Raw genomic sequence first — 8,685 nt, 5'->3', positions numbered from 1 at the left:
TGCCCTCTACCCTTGCAACCTTCCCCGAAAGAGAAAAAAAAAAAGACGTTATGGAAGCTATGGTGTGTCACAGTGTGTACCACAGTGTGTACCACAGCGTGCCCTTTTGTCCATACTTCTTCACTTCAAAATGTTCACTGCAATGACTCACTGTCTGGTTTGAAGTCTCAGGCTTCTGCTGCTCTATCAATACTGGCACGTGCTGAGACTCCTCTCGGATATCCTGTTGTTGCCCTGTGTCACGGAGATCCTGTAGTTTTGAAGCTGTAGGACTGGCCCTTCATGTAGTCCAGCAGTTCATTGATGGGGTAGATGTTGGGGTGAGCCAACTCAAAGCCCTGGGTCTGGGCCTGAGAGGTATCTGGGCTGCTTGGTTCAGCAGCTCCCCCCCCCCTCAGGCCCCAGGGCCCATTCATCTGCAACCTCTGCAGGCAGGGCTGGCTCTACCCTGCTGCCCAGGTGAGGTGCAGGGCCTGCTCCCCTGCGTGATGTAGCTGGGGAGGGACATGGCCAGTTCTCCCACTCTCATGACCGTTAGGCCAACTCTCCTGTCTGCCATAGGTGGCAAGGGGCGAGGACATCTCTCCCTCACCCGTGCTGCTGTGCACCAGACAAGCGGCAGGGCTAGCTCTCTCTCTATTCCATGCAAATACCTCAGGACCAGCTCACCACCACCACTACCGTCAGCTCCACTGTGCTGCCCAGGAGAGGTGGAGGGCCCACTCTCCTGAGTTCTGCAGCTGGTGAGGGGCAGGGCCAGTTCTCATGTTCTCCAGACCCCAGGGTCAGGTCTCCAGACTGCTGCAGGTGGTGAGGAGAGAAGTGGGAGGAAGGTATCTCTCCCTCGTTCACACAATGCACAGGAGATGGGTGGTAGGGCTTTCGAGGGTGCAGCTCACCAGCAACTCCAACAATGTATCGGGTGGCTCTCCCAAGTACTGCGGCTGGATAGTGGCAGGGTCGGTGCTCCCACTCTCATGCCCCCAGGGCCAGTTCTCCCATGATTCCCAGGTAAGAGGTGGGGCCAGTTCTGCACAGCCCTCAGACATCAACATGTCCTCTGGTGACAGCTCAGACCAGATCTATCTGCCTGTCCTTTGGTGGTAACAGACCCCTGCCACTTCAGGGCTATAGACCTGGTGGTCTATAGATGTGGTCCCTGGTGGCAGCATAGGTCTGGACCCCACCGTGGTCCCAGGTACTCACATCAGCCTGCTCCTCACTACCCTGGAGTGTCCACATCCTTCTCTTTCTCTTTCTCTTCCATTTCTCTGCCACTTACTTGCTCCTCTTAGTGGTACCCAGGGTCTCTGAGTGTCTCGGGTCATCCCAGGAGTGGTCTCAGGAGTGCTAGCCCCACTCATGCATTATGCCACCAGGCAGGGGTCATCGTGGTCATGGTCTGCCCCTCCAGGTGCTGGACTGATTGGCATTTCATGACACCTGTCTCGTGGCCCCTTGAGAGGGTCATTTGTCTCCGGCTCACTCCTGCCCAGGGCCCAAGGTTCCAGGCAAGGTTCTTCTAGTCTCTATCCTGCTCCCCATCCTGGGAGCCCATCTGGACATGCCTAGCACCGGACTGGAGGTCATCTCAAGCTCACTTTTTTCAAGAAATGCGAGGCTACTAATCATTCAGATGTCCATAGGACAGAACACGAAGATAGCATCTCTCCTCTCTGCCTACAACTGATGCACCTGTGAAACAGTAGACACTATTATTGTATTATTGGCTGTGAACCATGTCTGTCTGTCCCTGGATCTTGGGGTAATAAAGTTAGTGAGCAGCTCTGGGGCTTACTAGCCACTTCACTCAGGAACCATCAAATCATGTAGGACACAACCACCATACTTTTTCCACAGTCTACTTCCTGCCGTTTCCTGCTTCCTTGTCTCTCTCGTTGGCCTTCTTTCTGCTTATTAGCCAGGAGGATCCTCTGCAGGGTTCACAGTGAAATGATGGCCAGATGAGCCGAGACTGAAAGAAAAGTTGGATTACTGCTGTTTCTTTCAGTATCCCAGAGAAATTTATTGCAACAAGACGTTGGAGTACTATCTAGAAACCTCTGGGATTCTCACCATCGTGGAATGTTCTACGAGGTCATGTCTTTTGAAGGGGAGTCATGGAAAGAGCATCTTTTCATTAGCCATTGTGCCACCATTCATGTCAAGATGATACTTAGTGATCCACACTAATATTTTCTCTTCATTTTTGTGGGGCAGGCTTGTGTATAAAATGTGATACCACTTCTGCGAGATGGTCAATGTCTTAGTCAGAGGAGGATCAGAACTGGGAGAATGGATATATTTTATGAAGAGAATTTGTTAGATTGATTTACATGATATGGGATTGGTGGTTGAATAATGCTAGAGAGACTGCTTGGTCCAGAAAACTGGTTGTCGCTGCAATTCCAATCTGGCACGGAGAGCTTGGGGGATTCCTGGAGAATTGCTGGTCTTTAGTCTGTGGTAGAAGGCTAAAGAAGTTGGGTTCTGTTGGGTACATCTGGTAGTCAATACTGGGAGCAGCAGCAATGATAACAGAACAGATGCACAAAAGCATATCAGCAGGTAGCACAACCCTTTCCTTTGACCCCTCTATTTCTGGATTGTTGAGGGAAGGTATTTCCTATGCACAATCAGGGAGGGTCTTCTCCCCCCAGTTTGAAATCCCCTGGAAGACTGCCCTCCAGTATCTCTCTAAGTTGGATCCAGCTATGATTAAATTGATGAAAAGATTAATCATCGACCTGATCAGTTGAGTTTGATTCTATCATAAACGATATTATTATACATGAACCCGGAATAACTATGTGAGCCAATTCAAAAAGCCTCAAAAAACTTGACATTTTTGCTTCTCTATCGTCTCAAAAAAAAAAAAAAGCACTGTCATTCATCCTAAACCAGAAAAGAAATGAACTCTGCCATGTGAACATTTATGAGGACCAGAATCTCCCTAGGATACCACAGTCCAGCCAAAGATATAAGCACAGCCTAAGACTCAACCAAACTGTGTCTCTACATTGACACATGGAATCTTCCAATGCAGGCCACTAGGGTTCCGATGGACAGAGGGAGACCAGCAACACAGGTCTCCAACGTACTTTAAATAACTACAAAGAATCCCTATCTTAAAAATAAACTCATTCAAACGCATGTGAGAAATGCAGTCACCAGGCTCAAAGAGAAAAAGCCCTGCCCAGGGTCTGGATTTGACTCTTGACATAGCCCGACTCCTAGCCAGTTTTGGCCTCTTGAGTGTCACTTGTTCTTTCACTTTTTCACAGATCCCTGACCACAAGCTCCCCATGCTCTCATGCCGACAGAGAAACTGAATATGGGAGTGCTGTAAACTTGGTGATGGAAGCCAGCTCCCTGCAAGTGGTTGTCATATTGACTCTTATGGGGCCTGAAATTCTACATACCTGAAGCAATGTGATTTGATTGACTGTAGAAAAAGAAGAATCTCTCAAGTGGCCCTTCCATCCAAGCCCAGAACATGGGCTGTGGTGCTCCAATTGCACAGTGTAGGATGTTCTAGTTTGCAGATGAAATGAAGGCCTGTTTTTTTGGTTTAGTTGGTTATGATTTATTTGTTTTGTTTTGTTTTTTAATGGCTGGCATGGGCAGATTATCTTGGCCAGTTCAGAGGGTTCAAGGACCTAGAACATTGCCGTCAGTGGAAGCAAGATGCTGACAAGTCAAAGTGCGAGAAGCTGAGGACCCTGCAGTGCTGGACTTGGAACTAGAGGACAGATTGATGAGCCATGATGGAGCTGGTCCCTCTGTTGTGAAAAAGCTAGTAAATCAAGACCTCAGCCCCTGAGAGCATCTTGGGAAAACTTCTACTCATCTTTTTGCTTTCTCTATTCTTCCCTCCAATAGATTGAGAGCTATAATGTTTCAGGCATGACTGTGGGACCAGAACCACAAGATAATTCCCTAGCCTTGGCGACCTGTCACCCGAACAGATAGTGATGAGCTGGCAAAATTTCTTTAAACAGCAGATGGGCCACATGCTAGATCTGTAGTCTCATGTTTCTAACTGCAGCTATTTGACTCTGCTGTTAGAAGCTATAATCAGTCTCACGAAACATACAGCTTTATTTGTAAAAAGAAGTGCACAATAGGCATGGTGGCTCATTCCTGTAATTCCAACATTCAGGAGGCTGTGGAACAAGATTGTCATGAATTTTAAGCAAGCCATGGCTACATAGCAAGTCCCCGTGGTAAACAAACAAATATATGAGAAAAATAGACTAGATTTGCAACAAAATTAGTACATGCACACACACAATATTAGTTTTAGCTGTATGAAGCTGCTATCTTTCTAGTTGAAATTCACGTTGATTATAGGTAATACACTCTCCAATTGTTTGTTCCTATAAGTAAATCACTTTTGCAAAGCCTCTTTTTATAACTATAAACTATATATCTTTAACATCTCCAGGCTAATAAGCTACTTTCCAATCATGAAAACCCTAAGACTTGACAAAATATGGGCTTCCATGTCTGTGAAATAAGTGTACCAGCTAGGAATCAACCTGGTATATTTTTATATAGGCAAGAGGCCCTTATGGGGTCCTCTGCTGTAAGTACCAGAAAGAAAATAAATATCCACAGAATTGAGGGAATGGGTTATACTATGATTATGGCCTCAGGGAGGAGTGAAGCTGAAGATGGAAGAAAACAGCTAGATATTTTATGATGTCTCATGTTTAAAATCATTCTTGGCATTTTTAAGACCTCAGTCACAGAACATGAAATTAAGCATGGGGCTTTTCCAATCAGGAAGGTCTGTCCAGAATGTGCAGATCTCAGAATCATATAGTCACCCTATGAATCAGGGCCCTCTCAGAGATGAGTGAGTGTCACCATAGCCCTGAAGTCTAGAAGAGAACAATTCTTTTTTTTTTTAAAGTCCCAAGAAATGGAAGATATGTTTTTATTATTCTTTTGTTTTTTTTTTTGAATTTTATTTTTTTCTTATCAGTTACATTTTATTAACTCTGTATCCCAGCCGTGTCCCGATCCCTCATTCCCTCCCAGTTCCTCCCTCCCTCCCTCATCTTCACTGTGCCCCTTGCCAAGTCCATTGATGGGGGGGACCTCCTCCCCATTCATCCGATCCTGTTTTATCAGGTATCTTCAGGACTGGCTGCAAAGCTCTCCTCTGTGGCCTAACAGGATTGCTCCTCCCTTGGGGGGGTGGGGAGGCCAAAGAGCCAGTCATTGAGTTCCTCTTAGAAATAGCCTTTGTTCCCCTCACTATGGGAAGCCAATTGGTTACTGTGCTACCACAGGCTACATCTGAGCAGAGGTTCTAGGTTACATTCATACATGGTCCTTGGTTGCATGTCAGTCTCAGAAAAGACCCTGTGCCCAGATATATTTGGTCCTTGTGGAGCTCCTATCCTTTCCTCATCAGACTAACTCCCCTTCTTTGTTATGATTCCCTGTACTCTGCCAAAGGTTTGGTCATGAGTCTTTGCTTTGAAAACACTGCTAGTTAGAGTCTTTCAAATGTGCTCAGTAGACTCCTGTCATATGTTCAATGCGCATCCCATCTGTCTTTCTAAACGAGGATTGATAATCTTACCCCATGTCTGCTCTCTTGATTATCTTTTTTAGGTGTATAGATTTCATTATGTTTATCATATCTTATAGGTCTCTATAAGTGAGTATATACCATGTTTGTCTTTCTCCTTCTGGGATATTTCACTCAGGATGATTTTTTCTAGATCCCACCATTTGCCTGCAAATTTCATGATTTCCTCCTTTTTGATTGCTGAGTAGTATTCCATTGTGTAAAAATACCACAATTTCTATACCCATTCCTCCGTTGAAGGACATCTGGGTTGTTTCCAGGTTCTGGCTATTACAAATAAAGCTGCTATAAACATGGTTGAGCAAATATCCCTTTTGTGTGCTTGAGCAAACTTTGGGTATATACCTAGCAGTGGTATAGCTGGGTCTTGAGGAAGCACTATTCCTAATTGTCTTAGAAAGCGCCAGATAGATTTCCAGAGTGGTTGTACCAGTTTACATTCCCACCAGCAGTGGAGGAGGGTTCCCCTTTCTCCACAACCTCTCCAGCATGTGTTGTCCCTTGAGTTTTTCATCTTGGCCATTCTGATGGGTGTAAGGTGATATCTCAGGGTCGTTTTGGTTTGCATTTCCCTGATGGCTAATGAGGATGAACATTTCTTTAAGTGTTTCTCTGCCATTCGATATTCCCCTATCGAGAATTCTCTGTTTAGCTCTGTTCCCCATTTTTTAATTGGATTACTTGGTTTGCTGCTTTTCAGCTTCTTTAGTTCTTTGTATATACTCCATATTAGTCCTCTGTCAGATAAAGGGTTAGTGAAGATTCTTTCCCAATCTGTAGGCAGTCATTTTGTTTTGATGACAGTGTCCTTTGCTTTACAGAAGCTTTTCAGTTTCATGAGGTCCCATTTATTGATTGTTGCTCTTAGAGCCTGTGCTGTTGGTGTTCTGTTCAGGAAGTTGTCTCCTGTGCCAATGAGTTCTAGGCTGTTCCCCACTTTTTCTTCTAACAGATTTAGAGTATCTGGTTTTATGTTGAGGTCTTTAATCCACTTGGACTTTAGTTTTGTGCAGGGTGATAAATAGAGATCTATTTTCATTTTTCTGCATGTGGACATCCAGTTGGACCAGCACCATTTGTTGAAGATACTGTCTTTTTTCCATTGAATGGATTTGGCTTCTTTGTCAAAAATCGAGTATTCATAGGTGTGTGGGTTTATTTCTGGGTCTTCTATGCTGTTCCATTGATCCTCCTTTCTGTTTTTGTGCCAATACCATACAGTTTTTATTACTATTGCTCTGTAGTACAACTGGAGATCGGGGATAGAGATACCTCCAGATGATCTGTTGTTGTACAGGATTGTTTTGGAGATTCTGGGTTTTTTGTTTCTCCATATGAAGCTGAGAATCTTTTTTTCAAGGTCTGTAAAGAATTGAGTTGGTATTTTGATGGGAATTGCATTGAATCTGTAGATTGCTTTTGGCAGGATGGCCATTTTCACAATGTTAATCCTACCAATCCATGAGCATGGGAGATCTTTCCATCTTCTGAGATCTTCTTCAATTTCTTTCTTCAGAGACTTGAAGTTTTTCTCAAACAGGTCTTTCACTTGCTTGGTTAGTGTCACCCCAAAGTACTTTATGTTATTAGTGGCTATTGTGAAGGGTGTTGTTTCCCTAATTTCTTTCTCAGCCCTTTTGTCTTTGGTATACAGGAGGGCTTCTGATTTTTTCGAGTTGATTTTGTATCCTGCCACTTTGCTGAAGGTGTTTATCAGCTGGAGAAGTTCTCTGGTTGAATTTTTGGGGTCGCTCATATATACTATCATATCATCTGCGAATAGTGACACTTTGACCTCTTCCTTTCCGATTTGTATCCCCTTGATCTCCTTTAGTTGTCTTATTGCTCTGGCTAGGACTTCAAGTACTATGTTGAAGAGGTAGGAAGAGAGTGGGCAGCCTTGTCTTGTCCCTGATTTCAGTGGGATTGATTTAAGTTTCTCTCCATTGAGTCTGATGTTGGCTATAGGCTTGCTGTATATTGTCTTTACTATGTTTAGATATGTGCCTTGTATCCCTGATCTCTCCAAGACTTTAAACATGAATGGGTGTTGGACTTTGTCAAATGCTTTTTCAGCATCTAAGGAGATGATCATGTGGTTTTTCTCCTTCAGTTTGTTTATGTGGTGGATTACATTGATGGATTTCCGTATGTTGAACCACCCTTGCATGCCTGGGATGAAGCCTACTTGGTCGTGGTGGATGATATCTTTGATGTGTTCTTGGATTCGATTTGCAAGTATTTTATTGAGTATTTTTGCATCAATGTTCATAAGAGAGATAGGTCTGAAGTTCTCTTTTTTTGTTGGGTCTTTGTGTGGTTTAGATATCAGGGTCTGTTGCTTCATAGAATGAGTTTGGTAATGTACCTTCTGTTTCTATTTTGTGGGATAGTTTGAGGAGAATTGGTGTGAGCACTTCTTTGAAGGTCTGGTAGAATTCCGCGCTGAAACCATCTGGCCCAGGGCTTTTTTTGGAGGGGAGACTGTGAATGACTGCTTCAATTTCCTTGGGGGATATAGGGCTGTTCAGTCTTTCTATCTGATCTTGACTTTATCTTGGAAGATGGAATCTATCAAGAAAATTGTCCATTTCATTTAGGTTTTCAAATTTTGTGGCATATAGGCTTTTGTAGTATGACCTAATGATTGTTTGAATTTCCTCTGTGTCTGTAGTTATGTCACCCTTTTCATCTCTGATTTTGTTGATTTGGATAGATTCTCTCTGCTTTTTAGTTAGTTTTGCTAAGGGTTTGTCTATCTTGTTGATTTTTCTCAAAGAACCAGCTTTTTGTTTCATTGATTCTTTGAATAGTTTTATTTGTTTCTAATTGATTGATTTCAGCCCTGAGTTTGATTATTTCCAGCCTTCTGCTCCTCTTGGGTGTATCTGCTTCTTTTTTTTCTAGGGTTTTCAGTTGGGCCATTAAGTTGTTTGTATGTGATGTTATGAATTTCTTCTTGCAGGCACTTAGTGCTATAAATTTTCCCCTGAGCACTGCTTTCAGTGTGCCCCATAAATTTGGGTATGTTGTGCCTTCATTTTCATTGAATTCTAGGAAGTCTTTAATTTCTTTCTTTA

The 8,685-nt window shown here is 43.6% G+C and overlaps 1 pseudogene; it reads right to left on the bottom strand.

Annotated features, from left to right (window-relative positions):
- Positions 1-1,612: 1,612 nt before the first annotated feature.
- Positions 1,613-1,707, bottom strand: LOC129682060 (small nucleolar RNA SNORA17; annotated as a pseudogene).
- Positions 1,708-8,685: the final 6,978 nt, after the last annotated feature.

This window comes from Psammomys obesus, unplaced genomic scaffold, assembly GCF_907164565.1.
Source record: "Psammomys obesus unplaced genomic scaffold, mPsaObe1.curated_primary_1811, whole genome shotgun sequence".
Lineage (NCBI taxonomy): Eukaryota > Metazoa > Chordata > Mammalia > Rodentia > Muridae > Psammomys > Psammomys obesus.
The sequence above is the reverse complement of the archived record's forward strand: the minus strand, read 5'-3'. Positions and strand labels throughout refer to the sequence as shown.